The 16,608-nt window shown below is 38.9% G+C and overlaps 1 protein-coding gene across 5 annotated transcripts in view; it reads right to left on the bottom strand.

Annotated features, from left to right (window-relative positions):
• The window catches only part of Rffl (ring finger and FYVE like domain containing E3 ubiquitin protein ligase), a 63,724-nt gene that overhangs the window by 25,133 nt on the left and 21,983 nt on the right, over positions 1–16,608 (bottom strand). Inside the window, exon 2 of one of the 5 annotated variants that reach the window (XM_078042463.1) lies at positions 1,040–1,158. The exons of the other annotated variants lie outside the window; for them this stretch is intronic. The gene's annotated coding sequence lies outside the window, so the exon portion shown is untranslated. The remainder of the gene's footprint in view (positions 1–1,039; positions 1,159–16,608) is intronic. 5 annotated transcript variants of the gene reach the window in all.

Raw genomic sequence — 16,608 nt, 5'->3', positions numbered from 1 at the left:
CCTCCAAGGCAGTCCTATGGATGTGGGTAATGGATAGTACATATTTCCTAGATAAGAATTTTATTTGAAGGATAAATTTTTAGAAGACAAAACAGTTTGGAGGTGAAAAGTTGTTCCCAAATATGTTTTACTTTAGTTTTAGAACCAGTCAGACTTTACCTTAAATCCTGGCTTTCATGCTGAGTGAGACAAATTGAATGAGTTCTCTCTCTCTGAGCTTCAGAATAACAGGAATAGACTTCCCTACACCTGGTAGCACATCTTCTGTAAGAGGTGCTGAGTACAGAGATGATCATACTTTTACTGGGTTTTTCAATCTTCCATTAAAGAGAGGACAGTGACGAAAATGCAGGCATTCTAATAAGGCCCGAAGTTAATATGAATTAATGTCTGCCTCTCTCCAAGCCAGCTTCCAGAACCTCCATGAACATCAATGTCAGTGACTTTAAAGACACTAGGCCTAGGGGCTCCTCTTATCCACTCCTCAAATTATATTTTAATATAAAGTACTAAATCTGTAGGAGTGAGATAATCTTCTGTGCTGTTCCTTCAAGCAGCAAAGGGAAAATCAGAGGCGCTATTCATATTTAAGGTTCCTTAAACTTCTCTTTTCAGATGATCCTAGAAAATTTTATTTTGTAAGAACAAAGTGAAAACACTCCAAAACATCTAATATATGCCAAATGAGTTATGTCTGCATCTAACATCTCATTTAACATAATAATCCTACAAAACTCAGAATTAAAATGCTTATTTTGTGAACACTGACTTGGGGCCCTGAGGTTTATTAACTGGATCAGAGTCACAAAGCTAGAGGTTGAAGATTGTGAGTACAAAGTCTTTGACTATTTGGGGATCATATAGAAAGAGTAAGCTACTTGCACTTTCCATACTGCCCACAATTAGCAATAGTAATTCAAGGGCTTTGCTGTGAGAGATGATAATGAAAATCACCTAATATGGCTTGCTTACAGGGAGCAAGTATTTAATACTAGTTCCTCCCCACTTCTAAAGACACCAAAAAGGGGTACCTACTCACCAAGCCAAGCATTCCACACTTGAGCACTTTATAAAGTGCACTAGATAACTGTAATCCCTCCGATTTGTGAAGCTAAAGCAGGAGGATCACAAGTTCAAGGCCAGCCTCAGCAACATATCCTGTTTCAAAATGAAAAATAAAAAAGACTGGGGATGGAGTTCAGTGGTAGAGTGCCCATGGGCTCAATCCCCAAGTACTGCAAAGAATAAAAAAAGTATAATAGTGTAATAAACAGAAAAACCATCCTTAGAAAGCTAAAATTTTCATTTATACATCTGTGGATCATCTGCATTTCTCTTTCTACAACTTAAGGATAAGCAGGGCGCAGTGGTACACACCTGTAATCCCAGTGGCTCAGGAGGCTGAGGCAGGAGGATCACAAGTTCAAAGCCAGCCTCAGCAAAAAGTGAGGCACAAAGCAACTCAGTGAGACCCTGTCTCTAAATAAAATACAGAAATGGGCCGGGATGTGGCTCAGTGGTAAGTGCCTCTGAGTTTAATCCCTGGTACCAAAATTAATTAATTAATTAGTTAATAAGCCAATTTTCAACTTCATAGCTAAGATGCATCTCAGTTCCTATTCTTGCCCATCTTTATTCTAGTTGTGTAGGTTTTTATAGTTTGTTTTTTTGCTTTGCTGGAGATCAAACCCAGTGCCTTGTGCATACTCAAGGGTAAGTGCTCTACCACTGAACTAATCACATCCCCAGTCAAGAAGGGGTCTTTTAAAAATTGTCTCAACTGTACTGAGAGTAACTACTAAATTACAATGAAAGTAAATCTTCATCACTCAGGGCCTTAGTTTCCCTGCCTTACATTGAGGTATACCCCATTCTTTCAGTACCTCAGATGCCAAGCTTATTTTGGCCTTAGGAATCCCCTTCAAGTATACTCATCCTGGAGCACTAGCTCAAGGAGACCTTCTCTGACCCATATGTGCTCTCATAGCATCCCACACATCTCCCTGTAACTCTAATTCACTCCCTGGAGTATCAGCTCAGCACTATGCTCTGCCAACACTACTGCAAATCCAGGAGGACCAACAACTAGCAAGTGCTACATCTCTCACAGTGATTACAGTCTGGGGGATGAGCATTCTAGCAGCACTACATCTAACCATAGCTAATGATCTATATATTCTTTTTGAAATATTTTTCTCCTAGAGTTACACTATGGAAGGTGAAATAGGAAACAAGAATGAGTATTTATTCTCAGCCTTAATGACAGCTAAGTGTAATCACCATGTATTCACTGAACTAAATAAAGGTAACAGCAATAGAGTGAAGAGTGGGGATGGAGGGGCAGAAATTCATGCTTGAAAACTCCACAATATGATTCTAAAATGATTAGCAAACTAAGGGTTTAAAATACATATAACCATAGCAACGCCTTTAAGTAAAGACCTAAGAGTATGTAACATGCCCACTTCAGGCATACTGACAATAATTTTGAAAATGTCTGCTAAGATTACTGGATAACAATAAAAGAATGGCAAGTTTGGCCTAAAATGTAACAGAAAAATGTTAAAGTTGTCAGTTATTACAACAGTAGAAAACCAGAAAGGAAAAGCCTAGAAGAAGAACTGGCCATCACTTCTTCCATCCCTTTCTTGCATCAAAAGGCACAGCTGGTTTCAATGCCTTCCCAATCATATTGTCCTGACACTGTGATGGGAATCACAAAGAATACAAATGAATATGAAAACATCAGAGAAAAGAAATGCTAGAAATCACAGAAACCAACCCTACTAAATACACCAGGTCAGGGTGGAGCTTAGCCTATCTGTCATTCCTGACTCACCAAGACAGAGGGAGAAGCAATCAAAGGATATAAGAAATACGATACCAGAGGCCTTGGAGCATGAAGTGTTAAAATAACATTATAAATAAAGGAAAAGGAAAGAGACTACACTTTCTACTAGCAGTAAGTGAGCTCTTTTCCTGAAGTGGGAACTGCTATAAACAACTGAAAAACATACATAATAATCACAAGTTATAAATGTTCTTGGAAACTCCCTGGTTTCAACTAGTCCATGACAAATATCTGCAGAGGGAGCTCAGCATCTGCTATGAAGTTCAGGGAAAAGTAATTCTAACCAATGGAGTTGTGCCAAAATATCATCCCCGGGGTCTGACCAATTAAATGGCTGCTTCTTAGTGTGGCATTTAGGAAAGATGACAGATTGAACACTGCAGCAGAGAAACCTACACATTTATTTCAGCCCAGGCATTCTATCCCAAAGGGCAAAGTCAATCAGGAAAGAAAGCAGTTCGAGTAAAATCTCCTACCAATGCTGAAAACAGAATAAACAAACCTGCAGTTTAATTACCATAGAATCCTTTTTCTATTAGAATACTCTTTCCATCAAAATGGATAACAAAACTCTTTGAGAACAGAGACTCTGATCCCCCCAGTAGTCCTGTGCAGGAAAAAGGATGTATCAAACATGCCTGTCAGAACCTTCTGCCTGAAGAAGCTACTTTCACAAGATAATATCACAGTGACTACTGGGCAACTAGGATTTTTTTAAAAAGCAGCCACTGTTAGAGACTACAGCAGAGGGTTTAGCCTTCCCGTGCCCTGGGAAAAGGCAGCAATTCAGGACCAGGATCAAGTAGGATCAAAGTTAAGCAATCTGCCTTTCCAAAATGAACTGCACAAAAGTTAACGAGGTCAAACACTGTAATGAAGAATGAATAGGACTCTAAATCCTAGTGTTTACTAAACCTCAGTATAACTTAAATTTTCTTAAAATAATAGAACCTGTTATATTTCAATTATAACTGAAAAGAATAAAATACTGGGCTGGGGTTGTAGCTCAAGTAGTAGAGCACATGCCTAGCACATCTGAGGCACTGGGTTCGATCCTCAGCACCACATAAAAAAATAAAGAGACTGTATCCATCTAAAAGCTAAAAAATAAAATTTTTTTAAAAGAATAAAATACTGCATCCTGGGGTTGTGTCTCAGTGGTACAGTGCTTGCTTGGATGTATGAGGCAGTGGGTTCGATTTTTAGCACCACATAAAAATAAATAAAATTTTTTAAAAATACTGCATGTCAAGTATTTACTCCATAGTCTAAGACTTAACAAGTGTTCAATACAAGTTAACTATAAATAATTTTAAAAGGAAGTATTTTTTAAGGTTCTTAAAATTTACCTGCTCTATCTGTACCTTTTTTCTTTAAACACACCAATATTTTTAATCATATTCAATTTGGTTCTCCAACCATCCTCCAAGAACTAAATGACTGATCCCAGGCCTTTCCCACTAGCTCAAAATTACACACACACACACACACAAACTTATATTCCCTTGAAGAATGTCTCTCAGAACTGGTGAGAAGTGGTTTATCCTCCTCATAGAATTTCCTCCCAAGTCTACCTCACTACTAACGAGTTTCAGTTTGTCATCCACCTCCCAGGCAGTCTACACAATTCAGAATTTCTCCCTTAGCTCCTCAACCCTTCTTCCCCGCCACATCCAAAGAATGGACTGTACACCTTTGGCCCCCACCTGGTGCACCATAATTGCTCACACTGCACTGAGGCCAAAATGGGATTCTGTGATAAATGGAAGATGAATTCAGATGAAGTACCACCTCCTCCCACAGACCTTTAGCTTGGTTCGATATTTAATCTCAATCTGAAAAATAATGCTGACTTCCTGAACATTTTCTGCTCCTGCCAGGATGTAATATGCCCAATATTTATCCCAAGAAGCAGAAATAAATGGATTTCAATTTCATAGAATGCCACCAAAACCACAACAAACCTTTGTATTCTCACTGTATTCTCTCCTTGCAAAGAAAACCTATGCTTAATTTGGGCTTCAGTTTTCCTCTTTGCCTCTGTCCCACAACAAAGTGTAAAATATTGCATATTTTTACCACTTTTCCATAGATTCAAGGAAAAAACACTCATGTAAATATCAAGCAGTTTCTTGCTATTTTCACTTGCGAAGTCCCCAGACCATCCCTGTTGATCAGATGTGCCTTTTTTTTCACCCATTTTTCTTTATCCCTTTGCTCCTGGATTTACAAACTGGAAGGATAGGCAATCTTCTTTGTGACATGGCTGGGATATGAAACGCACAAAAAACATTATCAAGACCTATACCTGCAGCAAGTATGGTTAGAGACCAGAGAATGAACCAGTTCAGAAATAACTCACAGGACTGCAATAATCCGCCAAGATCCCAAGGTGACTCCCTGCAGGTGGTTATCCCTTAGCCAACCTAGTCTCCTAATGAAGGTAATAAAGCAGATTTCAAAATAAAAAGCAACGAGAATTTGGAAAAACAAAAGTCTCTGAGATTGTTTACCAACAGAGTGACCCTAAACAAATTACTTATTTAACCGCTTCTCCAGAGACTTGCCAACTGAGCAGCTAGCATTTGATGCAGCCTCCAGTATTCAATGAAATTTTCAATTCAAAGATTAATAAAACCTTCACAACCCCCATTCTGTAATTTGTAAAGTAATTTGTAAACTACCATGGTCAGAAAACACTCAAAAAGGTGTGCTAGAAATCCTGGAACCTAACAAAATTAAACTATTATTTAAAAGGCTGGTGAATTGCAGGCTAAAATTTCCTATTGTTATTAAAAGAATAAATAGCTAAGCACAGATCGAGTCCTACACCTACCCAAAGTAACAGACCAGCAGTCAATTTTCTGCTTCCAGTTCATAAACCACATGAGTGTGGTGTAAGCTGGGAAAAACAACCATGCCCCAGGAAGAAAGAATAACCTGGTCCCTAGAATTAAGATGTGCACATGCATCAAGGCAAAGGCCATAAAGGACTATTATGTTAGTTTCTTCACAAACCAAAAACAGATTTATTCAGTCAAGCACCAATATTAACAGCTTGACTTTTTTAATCACAGCAAGTTTCAAAACACAGGCACACAAGTTACAGTAAAGAAAAGCATATCCTTGGGGCTGGGGTGGTGGCTCAGTGGTAGAGTGCTCCCCTAGCATGTATGAGGCACTGGGTTAGATCCTCTGCACCACATAAAAACAAACTAATGTATCCACCTAAAACTAAAGATACATAAATAAATAAATATTTTTTTTTTAAAAAAAAGAAAAGCACATCCTGGTTTGCACTGGACTTCCTGTTTGGGGCTATCTGATCTCTTTACACCACTGCTCCTAGGCCAACAGTGTTACGTCTTCGACAAACAGGTAACCTATTCATACGTGCTGACAAATGGCTTACTGGATGGTATTTCAATTGATAATAAAATCCATTACTCTACAAATTAGGTAAAAGATTCACTTAACAAACATCAAAAACAAGCACAAGCCTCTAAGACACTTTCTGGATCTCCCATATTTCATACTGACATTTGTCCTAAAGTAAACAATAAAAACTTAACACAAGCCTGACTCTAATCCTAGCCACTCAGGAAGCCAAAGCAGGAGATGAGGCCAGCCTAGACAATCTAGCAAGACTCTTGTCTCAAAAAAAAAAAAAAAAAATCAAAGGGCTGTGAACACAGCCCAGAGCACCACTGGTTCAATTACCGACACCACCCAAAGTGGGGGAAAACGAATATAAATAGTGCTGAAATAAGGAAATGAAGTCTGAAACAAAATTTGGAATACAAGGGCTGGGAAAAGGAGCAAAAAAAGTTGGAAATGCTTTTATAATTAAATACTGGCCCCTTTCCAAATGCAGAAGGAATAGATTTCTTCTATCAGCTGGTCATCACTGAACAGACCCCAGAAGGGAGAAACTGAGAATCTTCAAAGGGTCCTCCTGGTATGCACTAGCCCAAATCTACCAGCTACCCCACTAATAGTTTACTCTTGGTATTTCTGCGGCCCTCAGCAGCTTCAAGGCTGAAGCCTCTCACTTTAAGCCTAACTTCCACTGCTCTCAAAGAGCTGGTGGTTTCCCAGCCACATTCAGTATTAGGAATAAACACTCATCAACAAATATCCCAGCTTTTATGGACAAGTCATATTGCCTGTTTCCTCTGGAAGAGGAAGGTTGGACTACACTAACCTCTAATGTTTTTTCCAGCTGTAGAAAAAATTTCAGGATTCAATATTAACAGTGGAAGCTACTATAGCTTCCTGAATTATTTCTATGGTCAAATAGATGCCTCTGACATCCCACAGTGCAAATATTATATGCCTTTATCTACTATGCAAGAATTTTTCCCCCTTTCCCTTGAAACACAGAATCAGAAAATTCCCCGCTTGGAAGCAATATACTAACAAACCATAAGGGCTGTGCTTCATACATGGTCTTTTTATTAAGGTCTTACTGTAATCATCACTCAATTCCCACGCTAGTCATATGATTCACAGGGAGAAGAGAAAGGTACAAGAGAACACAGGAGATCTGACCAGCAACATGTGGCACACCCACACAGTGGCTGTTAATGGGGAAAGAATTTGAGGCAAAATCTGGGTAAAGAAAGGGGAGGAAAGAAGTGCAGTGAGTCAGTGCATGGGAAAACATAGCAAGTTTAATAGAAAACAAGGAAAAGGGAATAAGAGAGAAAGAAAAAGAGGGAAAATCTAAATCATAGAAATTTAAATCTGAAATTCTGTTCATCCATCCTTCATTCATTTGACAAATACTGAACACCTACTATGTGAAGGAAACTGAACTATATACACCAGGGCAAATACAAAGGTCAACACACAGTTCTTACTCAGTGAGGTTATGGTCTGGTAGGAGAAATAAAGGCAAGTACACAAACCATTGAAATGCATGGCAGAAAGCATACTGTGCTATAAAGGCAGCGTAAGTAGAATCCTCTGTTACAAGACTCTGAGGATATGATTACTCCCAGTAATGGATCAGACAAAGGAGGCTTCATACCAAGAGTGAACTGTAAGACAAAAGCAAAATGGAAACAAAGGCACCCAAAGAGGAAATCAAGGATGTGTTAAGTACAATGAGTAACTGGATTTGATTTAAGACAGAGGCAAACATCAAGGGAGGGAGAGTATTAATAATTGCTAGCAATTCAGAGAGTCATAGCTAAATCAGAGAGCTGGACTGGAGCCAGAGAGAATTCAGAAACCAGCCTAAGAATCTGAATTTTAATCCAGTGGAAGAGGAATGGGAGAAGCTAACATGATAGAAGAAACTAAAAAAAAAACTTGGCCCCTAACTGGCACAGTGGCTCACACCTGAGGCAGAAGGATCACCTGTTATAGGCCAGTCATGGCAACTTAGGGAGACCTTGTCTCAAAATAAAAAATACAAAGGGCTGGAGATGCTGTAGCTCAGTAGTAGAGAGCCCCTGAGGTCAATCCACAGTATTTAAAAAAACAAAAACACTTGACCGAAAAAGATAATGAAATCAACATAAAATTAATGTGTGCAAATACATAAAGTCTCTCCAAAGAGAAAAGACGATCAAATTAAAAGAAAAAACAAAAAGGCTTGAATAACAGTATTAATACATTTAAGCAAAGAATGTCACTATATCAAAGAGTAGTCAACCAAAAACTTTGGAAAAATCTAGGAAAAAGCCGTGGTGCACCTTTGGACTCTGGAACTGCCCAAGGCAAAGAAATACTAGAGTTAGGTGGCACATCATTATCTCTGGAGTAGAACAAGTTTATTTCATGAAGCTTAAATGGAAACAGCAAAATAGCACATAGTGATAACTAGGAGTATGAGCTCTTAGACAGGAACTTGGTTCAAATCTTGGTTCAGCCTCTTACCAGTTTGAACAGAGGCTTAGTTTCCTCACTTGTAAGTTAAGAATGATTGAGCCTACTTTTCAGGAGGGTCACTGGGAAAATTAAATGTTCTACTGTATCCAAAATACTTATAATACCCAGCATATAGTAAGCAATCAACAATCTGAGCTTTTTTGTAACTGCCCCATAAATCATCTTATTTTATTAATCCATGCTTACCAAGCGAGCTTAATGTTATTATATTTGATTTCCCAGATCTCTTGATATCAAAGAGCAATATCCTAGCAAACCCTAGAATCCTGTTAACAGGAAAGGAAATTTTCACTTTAAAATAATAAATTGGCATTCTGTTCTGAGCTCAATCACTCAACCCCAAATGCAATGCTGCCTCCAAGACTCATCATTCCCAGACACCCAACAAAATATATTTTATATATAACCCAAGAACAAACCTAGAACATACTGACCAAAACTGAGGAGTCCTCCTGAGAACCTCGTTTGGCATCCCTTTAGCCAGCCCCACCTAAATGCCACTCCCCTAGTTTGTATTCTTTCCCATACTCCTCCATCCTCCACCTCTCCCTCTCTAACCTTCTAGAGGTCAAAGATTTCATCTTACACATTTTTGCATTCCTTCCCCTCCATATTCCAATATACCTTTCAGCAAACCAAATTACAATAAATATTTATTACAAGAACAAATTTCAAACACAACTTTCATTTAACAACACAATCCACTGCAATCCACCATTCCTGCACTGAACTCTCTGAACTTTTTCAGATTACTGAACTCTTCTGCACTCCTCCCACCTTTATATTCCTGCATATTACAGAAAATTCAGAAACTTTATTTAACTGGGTTCTCAAGTAAATTATATAATTGGGGGCAAGCCATCACTAGCTCTGAAAAACTTTTATCTATCTCTGGTTGATGTCCCATAGAACTTTTCAAAGAGCAATTCTATGCAGGGTTAGGGAGTATGAGGCCTAGAGTCAGAGCTCATAGTCTTTTCATTCATGCAAACGCTTAACAACAGATTAAGTGGACCAAATGGGAACTAATACAATGTTCTACTCTAAGTAACCTCCAACCACTATATTCTCCTCTTTCATCCTTCTGTGTCATAGAACTAGAAATCCCCTCACTTTACCAAAACAATTCAATCTGATTCCACTTACTTTTTCTTTTTTCTTTTTTTTTTTTAAGTTGTAGGTGGACACAATACCTTTATTTATTTTCATGTGGTGCTGAGGACTGAACCCAGTGCCTCACATATGCTAGGCCAGCACTCTACTTCTGAGCTACAACCCCAGCCCCCTGATTCCACCTACTTTTGAGAAGCATTATGGTAAAGTGAAAAAAGAACAAATCAGAAGTCCATCTGGTGCCATAGAATAGTAATCATTTTGTCTGTGCCTCAGATTCCTCAATTGCAAAATGGGTATTTTAATATGTTTCTTACAGAATCATTGAGAATTAAATGGAAAAATATAAGAAAGCATTTAAGAAAATGAAGAAGGAAAAGGGTAAGGTGGTAAATTTTTTGAGTGAAACAGACCTGGAGTCAAATTCTAGTTGTATCACTTAACTAGTTGTGTGATCTCAGGTAAATTAAAAATTTCTAGTCCTGTTTCTTATCATGAGAGGTGTGTAGACAGACTACAGGCTAGTTCACTTTCCACTCTACCCTCTGCCTCATTTTCTCTCCCTATATTTAAAAAAATCCCTCAGTAAAGTCCTCCATTTTTGATCAGCAGCAAAACAAACAGAACTGTATATTTAACAACAATTGGACATGTACTCCTATACAAATATACTATGTTCTATCTAAATCATAAACTAAAAAGGAATTTCAAAGGGTAAGGTAAAGCTGTAGAAAAATTTGAGTTCTAATATTTCCTTTTTCTACCCCAAAGGAGAGCCTTATGCATCCCTAAAATTTGGAAATTATATACTGTTTAGTAAAATAGTTCAGAACTATTTTGCAGACTTTTTTTGGGGGGTGAGGGGGTATGAGGGATTGAACTCAGGGGCACTCGATCACTGAGCCACATCCCCAGTCCTATTTTGTACTTTATTTAGAGACAGGGTTTCACTGAGTTGTTTAGCACCTCACTGTTGCTGAGGCTAGCTTTGAACTGGTAATCTTCCTGCCTTAGCCTCCCAAGAAGCTGGGATTACAGGCATGAGCCACCATGCCTGGCTTATTTTGCAAATTTTTTAAAGACAAAAAGTAAATAGAATAGACTGGGTACAGCATCTAGCACAGTGACAGGCATAGAGAGCTGCTTAAGTAAATGTTGGCGCCCTGGTTTTTAAAAGCTAACCTTCACACTCAGGCCTCTTTCTACAAGTTTATGCAAAGTGAGCTCTGTTGTGTCCCTTTTACTTCATTCCCAGTCTCTAAGAAAGCAGCTGGCACTCTGCCTTCACTTCCTCTTCATACACTCAATCATTAACTCCACTCCACTCTACAGAAGCTCTTCTCCAGGTCACCAATGAACAGATGGAGAAATGCATAGCTTTTCCTAAGTCCTCAGACTTCATGACCTCCTCCTCATGATGATGACCTACTGACATTTCTTCCTGAATCTCTTACTGGATCCTTCTTCTGTCTTCCACAGAAAATGCAGTAGTTGGACTATCCTTTGACTTCAAGGACCAATCTTTCTCCCTGTCCTCCTTTCCTGGCTTCTCCTTTTGCTCCCTAAATATGCTCTAGGGTTCTGTCTCCCCACTCTTCCTTTCCTTCTCTAGTGAATTTTACTGGTTTTAGTCTTTAAATATATCCATCATCTATTCTATGTCCACTGCCATACCCTAACCTATCTGCCTCCATCTTTTAAGAAGGAAAGTAAGCACTTCTTCATTGGTTCCTCCTTTGCCACTCTCTATCCTCAAGACAGTAGCTATGATAAACTTTTATTTTAAAAAATAAATTTCTGCTTGTTACTTTCCTGTTTCAAAGTTTTCTATGGTTTCAAAAGTCTATCATTCTTTTGAGTAAATACTAGGCTTCTTACATGGTCCACAAAAGCTCCACATGATGTGGCCTCCCCTGCCTCACCACTTACTTCACGCCGCTCTCCCTCTCTTTGACCTCACTCAGTCTTCTGTCATGTCTTTATTATTCCTCAAAAAAAAGAAAGGTATTTATTATCCTCAAGGCCTCACACTTGTGGTTCCTATCAGAAGGAGGGCTCCTTAAGTCAGTCAGCCTTTGGTTCACCTTCCCTATAACATAATTGTCTGGCACACAGTGAGGGAACACTATTTGCTGGAAGAATAGATTTCTTAGTATTCAGTCAGTTAACTCCCAAATCTAAATCTCTGGCATCAGTCTCTCCCTTCAGTTTCAGTACCTTATTTCTAAATGCCTGCTAGATATTCACCCCTCAACTTTAGCAATACCAAGTATACTCAAAACCAGACACTTTTTCTTTTTTTTTCTTTTTTTTTTTCCAGACACTTTTTCAAAACCAGTTCCTCCAATCTTCTGAAAGTATATGAGCAACATGATTCCCACTTTCCAGTTCAAAACACTGAATTCCTCATTTATTTGCTCTGTCTGTCCAAAACTCTAATCACTCTTTGAAAGTAAATTCAAATACCACTTCATTCATTCATGCATTCAATTATCTACTTATTCATTCAACAAATACCGAGTACCTTTTTTGAGGCAAAGATACAGGAAAGCAAAGCAGACATACTTTTGTCAATTATATGTGAGTCAATCACACAAATATTTAATTATAGACTAAAAAATGCTAAGAAGAAAAATCATTAGGAACCATGAGAAAAAAAGTGAGGCATCAAGAAACACTACTCAACCAAGCACAGGGGTATACACCTGTAATCCCAACAATTCAGGAGTCTGAGGCAGGAGGATTGCAAGTTTGAGACCAGCCACAGCAACTCAGCAAGGCCCTAAGCAACTCAGCGAAACCCTGTCTCAAAAAAAAGGGCTGGGATATGGCTCAATGGTTAAATGCCCTGGGTTCAATCACTGGAACCAAAAAGAAACACTGCTCTGATGATGTGCTGACTGAGAGAGAGATGACTTCTAATAGGCAGCCTGGAGGGAAGAACAGGCCAAGCAGAGGAATCAACCAAGTCCTGAAAGCAGGAGACCAGCAGGCCTATTTAAGGCACCTACCATTTCTGCCATACATAACATATCTATCTGGACCTGTCCCCCACCTCCATACTCATTTCACTGGTGGTTACCCGAGAGAAAGGACAGAGAGTGTCTCTCATGAGCCAAAAGCCCCAGGAGATGCTGAGTCACATGTCTGGTGCCTAGGAATCTAAGATTGTAAAAAGCTCCCACATGACTCTGATATGCAGCCAAATTTGCAAATCATATGCCCAATGGCCCATTCAAAAGACATATATGATTATTCTCTCATGAAAAACCTCTATGGCCAGTGTGACAAATAGTTTCTAAAATTGGCAGCAATAATCCCAACCATAATTTGTCCCAAAAGGACAACCAAGTCCTTTTGTGGGGTGACTTAAACGTTCTACCCTTACAGAGGTAAAGTTCATGGCCCCACCTCTTGAATCTGGGCTATACTTGTGACCAACTTTGACCAAAGAATGGTTCAGAAGTGATAATGAATGGCTCCCAGACTAGAAAAAGACCCTGCAGCTTCCATTATGGCCCAGTCACTACGCACAAGGAGCCTGATTTAGATTAATAAACAATGGGAGGCCATGAAAGAGACAGACTGCATGGAGAACCAATAAGTCCCCGCCAAAAGCTAGCATCAAGGCCCCAAACACATGAGTGAAGCCGTAGACTGAATCCTCCAGTCCAATCATCATCACTTGGAGGAAAGCAATGTGTCCTCTTCCCTGAACTAGTAACCCACAGAATCATGAAAAACAAAATGGTTGTCATTTTACTCCAACAAAAACTTCTGGGGCTGGGGATGTAGAGCACTTTCCTAGCATGTGCATGTGCGCACCCACACTTTTGGGTAATTTTTTACTAGATAACTGTAACAGTCAGAAATTCAAAACTCTCTCTAGCAGTCATTCAAATGTTTCCTAACTTTGATGACCAAAAACATCTTCCTTATATTCATCAAAATTACTCCTCTTTCAATTTAAGCCCATTTCTTCTTACATCTTTGAAGTTGATGAAGAATAATTAATCAAAATCCCTCTGGCAACTATTCTCATGCTTGAAAATGATAATCAAGCTATCCCTTAGCTTCTTCTCTAGGCTAAAATCTTTCTCCTCTTTTAAACTTACACTGATAGGGCCTATTTCCCAATCTTTTAATCATCTTTGATTATCCTCTCAACTATAAAAGAATCAAAATTGAGTGTCAAAATGTTTCTAACAGAGATTATTTCCTAGCCCCGATGGTTCATCTTTTTATAATCTCATTTCACATAGTCCCAAATATGGCAGCACCCCAAAAGTTATGAAGTGTTCTACAAACTTAATCACTCACTAGAATTGCTATGAGCCCTTTTCTGCTCTTAACAATTTACTTTTTTTTCATTCTGACTCCCTTCACTCATCAAGCTGATGTGACACTGCAGAACAGCAGTCAGTTTTTACATATTCCAAATATTATAAGTACAATAGAAGTCCAATGAGACAGGAGTATGACTCAGTGGTAGAGCACTTGAGTAGTACTTGAGGCCCAAGATTCAATCCTTAGCACTGTCAACTTAAGGGGGGAAAAAAAGGGATAAAAAAGAAGGGAGAGAAAAGCCTGAGAGGTTGGAGTAGGCACACCATTAATTTCAATCAAGGTCTTTAATCATAACTGGGGCCTTTCCATAGGTCAGGTAAACTCTGGTACCTCCTCTATCTACCTTGATAATAAGGTGGCCTTGTAAAAGGCAAGATCTGTAGCACTTGCCTCTTCAGCAAAGGTCTCATTTATGTAGAACCAGATAGGGTGTATTTAACTACAAAGAATCCAACTGGTTATGTAATGCATTGCAAGAATACATTTTTTTCCTGAGTCTTACCTCAACATATGCTTCTAAATAGAATTAGACACTGGTAAAATAGGGATAATAAAGCCTACCCCAACATAATATATGGAAATAATTTTTGTAAAGCACTATAAAAATGTTAGGATAAGACTTCAGCAAGTCCCTTAAATCTTCACACTAACTTAAAATTGTTACCTGAGGGTTTCAGGTAACACATACTGTTATGGTTTGGATGTGAAGTGTCCCCCAAAAAGCCTTTTTGCATGTGAGACAATGCAAAAATGTTCAGAGATGAAATGACTGGGTTATAAGAGCCTTAACCCAAACAGCGAATTAATCACCTGATAGAATTGAGTGGCAAGTGGAGTATCTCTCTGCTTTCTGATAATCATATGAGCTGCTTCCCTCTGCCACACTCTTCTGCCATGATGTTCTGCTTGACCTCCAGCCCTGAGGCTGAGGAAAGGAGTCTACTGTCTGTGGATTGAGACCTCTGAAACTGTGAGCCCCTACATAAACTTCTCCTCTCCTAAAATGGTTCTGATCAGATCTTTGAGTCATAGTAGTGAAAAAGCTGACTAAAACACATACTGAATAGGTAGCCATGGGCTCAAAGTCACCAACGGGAGCCAAAACCATCTGTCTAAGCAGAGTATATGAATTTTTCAACCTTTCAAAACCTAGAACAGTGGTTTGACCTTGGTAACTCACTTCAGACACTGTTTCTGATGGTGCCAGTCTCCACACTCAGAACCAAATTCAGTCAAGGAACTCAACAATCTAAAGCAAAAGAGACAGTGCTGTTGGAGTCAAATCAGGCAGAATAACTATACTTGGGAGGTCGGAGCTCACTTCATATATTAACTATGACTTCTAGGGGATAAGAATTTCTCAATCAGAGAAAGGGAGACCGTTAGGAAAAGGCATGGAGTGCTGAAGAGATATCTAGGAATGGGATAAGAAAAGTTTAGTGAAGGCAGAGAGGAGAGCATTGGCTGAGAGAAGGAGAGGAGGAGAGAACAGTGACTGGCAGGACGGGGTCAAATTTAAAGCGTTTTACAAATAAAGCTACACAGAAAACTGAGAACCAATGGCATCCTGAAAAGACAAGAGTAAAGATTAGATTTGGCCTTTAGGAAGATTACTTGGGCAACAATATGAAGAAGATAGGAGCAGAGAAAGATTTAAAGTGGAGTAACCAAAGTATATTTGATAAGAGTCTGAACCAAGAGTTGCAAACATCAAATTCCTGCAGGCAAAATAAATAAAATGTGAAATCTTTGGTCTATAAGATCTTGGAGAACGGTAGTCTCTGTGATCTTTGAAGAGTACAGGGCCTGACAAAATGTTCACAAAAATTTTAAGCCACTGAGCTGTTTAAACAAAATGTCCAGTTTTTTGATCTCAGGTAAACTGAAGCAATGACAGTGAAGATGAAGAAAAGCCACACATCAAACCAATATTAACAAGGTTTAGCAATCATGGGTTTATCATATTTAGAAGACGTGAACATAAAAGGAGCGAACAGGAAGACTCGGTAGATATAATTAACAGAGTTCAAACCTACAGCAATATACACAGAGCATGTGAGACAGCAGGTGAGAAAATGCGTTCAGGTGTGTGCATGCTGAATTTAAGATGCCTTTTGAACACCCTGATAGTTGTCAGATTGGACAAAGCTTGTTGAGATTGCCCAGTTGGCAATAAGAATCCAGATGGATAAGAGGGATCACTGGGCTACTAAAACATACTAGGGGCAGCTGAAGTTATGGGCATCTTTGAGATTCTTGGAGGGAAGACAGAAGGGCAAAGACTTGGAGCATCTCAACATTTGCTGGATTATCAAAAGAGAATGAGAAAAAATAACAGAAGGACACTGGAAACTCAGGAGAGGAAAAATGAAAAGGACTGTTGAGGTAAAATAGCTCAA

This window comes from Ictidomys tridecemlineatus, chromosome 3 (assembly GCF_052094955.1).
Source record: "Ictidomys tridecemlineatus isolate mIctTri1 chromosome 3, mIctTri1.hap1, whole genome shotgun sequence".
Lineage (NCBI taxonomy): Eukaryota > Metazoa > Chordata > Mammalia > Rodentia > Sciuridae > Ictidomys > Ictidomys tridecemlineatus.
Note: the sequence above shows the minus strand (reverse complement) of the source record. Positions and strands in the feature narration are given on the sequence as shown.